Here is a 6,254-nt window from a genome sequence, read left to right on the forward strand (position 1 = left end):
GCAGAGCAGATCTGAAGACTCTGGGAAGAGGTGGGAGGTCAAGCACGTCAGAGGACCCCCAGGATCTTTGCATAGCCCTGGGCTGACTGGGTACTGGAAAGTCCCAATCATGACGGAAACTGAAATTCACACCCTTGGTCAGTAAGATGTAAGATTTGGGGGCTTAGGGTCAATTTTATGGCAACAGAAATAAAGTGTGGTATTTATCGCCCATCTAAATTTGTGCGCCAAGCTGCCTACCATGCTATCCACATTGTTTCCTGCAGTCAGTCAATGTGGGCTTGAGGGAAATGTAACTCATCTTAATATTTGCTTAAACCAAATGGAATATAGAAAGGAAATAAATCTGCTGCCAGCCATGAAGTAGTACATATTCAACCCAAAATGAAGAGCCTGAAGACTGTCTATAGATTTAGATTATGCATAATTTTCTGCCACCACTACCTGTGTTCAATCACAAGTAATATTTCATGAAAGTTGGCAGAAAGTTTAAGCTGTCTGGGTTCAAATCTTAGCTCTGTCACTTAATGGCTGAGTAAATTTGGGAAAGTGAACCTCTATACCTTGATTTCCCTAACCTTAAAGTGGAAGTAATAATTGCACATCCCACCATCCCCCAGGTAGATGTAACAATCCAATCAGATCACATTCGTGCATGCTCAGACTAACACACGGTAAGTTTTGATAAATGAAAGCTATTATCATTACTCTCATTTGTAAGATTCTTGTCATTTTTTTTGAACTGCCTAATTTCATTTCGTGGATACCCAAATGGAAGCACAGATTTTCATTTGTTTGCAAATATTTCCCTTTATCGCTGGTTAGAAGTTACATGTGGCCACTGTGGATAAATGTGTCAGGTGACATGCAACGTGCATGCTGTAAGCACAAGAAATAACAGGCCTGAGGTAGTTGATACAGAGGAACTAAAGCAGAGACAGGACCTCTGTTTAGGATATCAACTGCCTGTTCCATCCAGACCTTGGACTCCAGATCACCTGAACATAAACATACAAGCCTGCACAGGGAAGCCACACCTTTCTCAACCTTCCTCTGTGGCTTAAGACAAGGAGGTAGAGTCTAACTGGAATGGATGGAAAGTTCTACATTTATTTGGGTTGGATCAATCAATTACTCAGGCATAGGATGGGGGTGCCCTGGCTAAGAACCAGCTCCAGAAATGAAAAAGGACCCTCCAAGTTAATGCCAGGTGGAGAGTAGAGTGGGCGGTGGAATTGGGGCGGGGGTGGGTAACTGAATAGGTAGCCAATTAGGAGAGAAAAAGTCTTGGAGGAAGGTAGTGGAGGTGTAGGAAACTGATGACAGCTGTGATGGCGGTGGTCAAAATGACAATGCTTGGCCTCCCCGCAACTGCGACTTTATTGACCAAGCCCTCCATGAAACCCTCCCTCCTGGGTTTTATCCTTTCCCTCAGACCACCTGGTCCCAGCTGCTTTTGAGGATCACCCCTCTGCTTGCCCCTGAACTCTGATGTTCCTCAGAACCACCCCACCCCCACCCCCCGCCAATGCTCTCCTCACTGTCTGTCCCCCTGGGTGACCTGGCCCTTCTTCACCTGCTGGCCAGACTGACAGCCCTCCTTCTCCTCTACTAGCCTGGCCTGAGCTCCCCTCTACCACACTTCCCCTGGCTGCCCACAGATACCCTAAACTCAGCCTAGTCCAAACCAAATTCTCTTCTGCCTCACCGAAGCCTTGTGCTCTCTTTGTGTTCCTGGCCTTGGTTGCTATCAGCACTCCTGGGCTGATTGCTCCAAACCGCAGAAAAATATTTTTTAAAACTTGTTTTTTGAAATATAAAATGCATATAGAAAATTTCGCATATCATAAGCTCAATGAATTTGCACAAAATAAACATGCACGTGGAACTGGCATTCAGATCAAGAAATGGGACAAAACCAGCCCTCCGAGAAGCCCCTCAGGCCTCCTTCCAGCCCCTCCCCAAAATGGGTAACTACTACTTAGCCTTCTATCACCACAGATACGTCACCTGTATAATATATATATAAGCGAATCCTGCCATCTATGTTCTTTCATGTCTGGCTTTTTTCATATGTTCATGAGATTCTCACATCGAGTGCGATGGAATTTTAGACTATTCATGCTTCACTGCTCAGTGTTCCTTGAGTCTTCTCTCCTCTCCACTGCTGTTGAGCATTTGGGTAGTGTCCAGTTGGGGATATTCTGAACATTGGGTGCAACCATGAATATCCAAGGACATATCTTTTAGGAACATATGTGTGCATTTCTACTGCGTATACATCTAGAAGGAAGTAGCATGTCACAGAGGATACACATAGACAGCTGTAGTCAATTCTGCCCCATGGTTTTCTGAGTGTCTATACCAACAGCCATCTTTCAGCAGTGTAGAATTCCAGTTGCCCTTGGAGCTGTTTTTGACTCCTCCCTCCTGCTACCTCCTCTCCAAGGAGCATTTACAGCTGTCTTATCTGTGTGCCAGTTTTTTGTTTATGAGATTGCTTCCCATGGGCTCTGGGTCTTGCTCATTCTACTTATATAATAGATTTTTAATCCCTACCTCCTCTCCAGCCCCATTGTCATTGCCTTAATTCTATCCTCCTTATCTCCTGTCTGGGCTGTCACCCATTCCAGTCCTTCCTTAGGAACCTATATTGGCCACCTTCTCTGTTCTAGCCTCCATGACTCAGCAGGATACCCTTACGCACACCTAGAGGGGCCACTTTCAGCTCAAGAACCCTGCAGTTCGTAGTGCCTAAAGCAAAGTCGCCATGCTGGAATCTATGAACATCTTGTGGGCAGGTGCCTGTGTCTCCACAAATCTCGCACACAGCTCCTGGCACATATCCACATTCAATACATGTGTGATAATGATCCAGTTCGAATTCTGGCCTCACCCATCTTTCCAGTCCCATCCTTGAAGCTCCCCTAGTGAACCCACACCAGAGATGGCTACACATGGCACATACATCAAATTGCCAAAGTATTGCTGTGTGCTCATGATGTGCCAGGCATTTGGTAGGTGTCCTCCCCTTCGTCTGAAAGTCTTTCCCCTAATAGGGACAGTTTGAGGCAGGCAGCAGTCTAATCCAATTTCGGTCATCAGATTCCAGAGATGACTGGGATGGACCTCCCATTCATGGCAGCTAACCATGTTCACTCAAGAATAGATTAACGCCACCTTATATTCATTCCTAAGTGGCTGAGAGGGATGGACAGGCCACTGCCAGGGCAAGGCACATTTATCCTAATATGACAATTTATAGTTTGTGCCCAGTTTCTGCAGGACAGAAGCTGACACACACCTCTCAAAATGTCCAAGTGAACACGGGTGCATAAATATCCCCACCTTCCACCAAAAAGCTAGTTTGGGCTTCTCGAAGGGCCAAAGAGGATCCTCACTCTGCTCATATGGCCTCCTAGGCCCTCGTAAACCTGAGGATAAGGAAAGCTGGACCTGCTATGGGCAAATGCTGCCAAGTCTTCAGCTCTGTGCAGCCATCTACTTGTATTCTTACATTATGGTAATATACCAGGGGTCACAGCCATCCCTATGACAACCATGCCCCCTAATGTGATTTCCATGTATTTGTTCAACGGTTTATATTTTACAAGACAGTGTCATAGGTTTTATCTCTGAGACAAGAGAATGTACTGTTATTTTCATTCCATAGATGAAGAAATAGGCACAGAGAGGTTGGGTCACCTGCCCAAAGGTGCACACCACTAGCAAGTGGCATAGTTAGAGCATAAATCCAAGTTGTCTGATTAAAAAATCCATCCCACTACCTCTGCCCGCTGCCCACGCTGCCTACAGAAACCCCGCACCTCCTCCAAGATGCCTCATCAGTTATTCCCTACAAAGCAGTTCTGGATTTCCCAGTCAGAATTAATTAATCCTTCTTCCGTACACTTTATCTGAACTTTTATTATAGTAATTATAGTGCCTGACTTTTATTATAATCGTTATTTACATGTCTGCTTCTCCAACTGGGCTAGAGCTCATTAAGGGCGGAACCCTGTCAATCCTGTACGTTGAGCCCCCGGCAGGTGCGTGCTGAGCACAACACAAGAAGAATCATAGCAAGACAATAGCAAAGGCCTCCAGCCTTCAGGCTTAATCAAGCCCTTGGCTTAATTCACCTGGACTGTGGGTCAAGTACCAAGAGGTGAGAGGCTGCCTAAGGTTGTAAAACTGCAACAGAATGGTCAAAGGTCTTTAGCGGCAGTCTTTTATTTTTAATGGTCAGAGATCCACGCAACCTCAAAAGTGATCCTCTTGACCAAGCCATCACTCACCTGGCGCCACACATGGCCACCACGATACTGTTGACTATATTCCCCATGGTGCGCTTCAAATCCCCATGACTATTTTGTAACTACCCATACCCATTCGTACTTCCTAATCCCTTCACCTTTCTCACCCAGCCCCCCAACTCCCTCTCCCATGTGGCCATCATCAGTTTGTTCTCTGTATATATGAGTCTGTTTTTGCTTCAGGTCCTAAGGGGCAGAGTCTTAAACTCCCACAGGATGATGATGCTTCTCAGGGCTTCTTGGGATGTGTTAGTGACCATCTTTTGGTTCTCCCAGTGGGTCCTTATTTTGTTTTGTTTTCTCTCTCTATCTCACTCATGCTCTCCCCACCCTCTCTTCTTTCTCTCCTTTTCTCCGTCTTTTTGTCCTTTCTTTCTCTTTCCCTTAACTGGACAAAATACAGAACAAAAATACATTTTCTATCACTCTGTGTACCAACTGAATTTTTTATCTGTTCCCTGCTCTAAAAAGTATATGAGTGGGATGTTTTCTACTTTACTCCTCTCTTGCTCAAAACACACATGCACACACGCACACATCAATTTTCTTTTCCTTAAGGAACCCTCAAGTAATCTTTTATGTCAATTACTGAATATTGATAGTAAAAATCAAAGCTCCACTCCCACCCCTCACCTGCACCAAAGAAAAGTTCATGTCAAGTCAGCCAGCCTGCACCAAATACCCTAGGAGAAAAGGGTAAAATGTTCCTTCTTTAAACAAAAAATAAAGGGCAGACACAACCCCTGGATGTGGGGACGTGACCCTGCAGAAAAATCAGGTGGCTAAATCACAAGAACCATGTTGTGGGAAAAATGGGGGATTGAAAGCCAAGGTGTGGACCTCAGCATGGCCAGGACTGAGGAAGGAGAGAGAAGGAGAGAGAAGGCAAGGTAGATATGGGAGGAACAAGGCATAATTATACTAATTTTACCATGTTAGAATAATGAATAGCCAAATTCACTGAGCACTTAGAATTTGCCAGGCCTTGTCTTAAGGTCTTTACATGGACTAGCTCATTTAATATTTTTGTTATAAGTGTTCTTCAACTATTATCTCCATTTTCCAGGCGAGAAAACTGAGGCCCAGAGGGTCTAAGTAGCTTGCCCATGGCAACACACCTGGTAAATGGTAGACCAAGCTGTCTGAACTGCAGAGCCTGTGATGTGAACCACTTTCCAAACATCTGAGGAGGGCGAGAGCCCTGAGGCCCAGTGTTAGCTCTGTCGCCTTGTCCCCGTAGATCCCTGTAAAGGGAGATGGGCAGGCTCTGAAGCCAACTGCGTAACTTCCCTGTGTCTTAGTTTCTTCTCTTGCAAAGTGAGATCCATAATAATAGACATTTCTTTTTCTTTTAACTTTGAACAAACACTAAAGACTTTATTATTAAATTTAAGCTCTGTATTTATGAAATCTTCAGCTCCCTTTACCAAGAGACTTGCTAGCCATGTCATAAATGGTTCTACTAGGTGCCAATCAGGCAGCAAGAAAAGAAGTGTAGGCTAGAGGAAAAAGAAAAATTGGTAAAATGTTTGGCTGCCTGAATGCAGTGAAATTCCTCAAGCTTTTAAATGTTCATGATCTCTAACTCAGCACTAGGTAAGAATTATCTATGAATAGTCTAAACAGTTCTGACTGCATTTCAAGTAAAATATGATTTTTAATAAAAGTATCCATAATTCCTCTTTCCTTGATTAAAATAGGTAACATCCTTTAAAAATAGCATTTGATTTAATTTAATTCTGTAAGAAATGTATGTAAATGCAACCGAATGCGTACATGCACGTGTGTGTATGTATGTGTATATATACATACATTCATTCAGAAGATAAATTAGACATAGCAAGGTTTTCACAAATAGAGGAGAAAACAACAACAATAAAAAAATCCATGTACTACTATAGAAATTTGTTAGGTTAAAAAATATATATGTGTGTGTGT

At 43.8% G+C, this 6,254-nt stretch overlaps 1 protein-coding gene across 1 annotated transcript in view; it reads right to left on the reverse strand.

The window, feature by feature from the left end:
• LRFN2 (leucine rich repeat and fibronectin type III domain containing 2) overlaps window positions 1-6,254 on the reverse strand; it is a 189,696-nt gene that overhangs the window by 132,963 nt on the left and 50,479 nt on the right. The window lies entirely within an intron of this gene.

The sequence above is a fragment of the Pteropus vampyrus genome, unplaced genomic scaffold (genome assembly GCF_000151845.1).
Source record: "Pteropus vampyrus isolate Shadow unplaced genomic scaffold, Pvam_2.0 Scaffold18, whole genome shotgun sequence".
Classification (NCBI taxonomy): domain Eukaryota; kingdom Metazoa; phylum Chordata; class Mammalia; order Chiroptera; family Pteropodidae; genus Pteropus; species Pteropus vampyrus.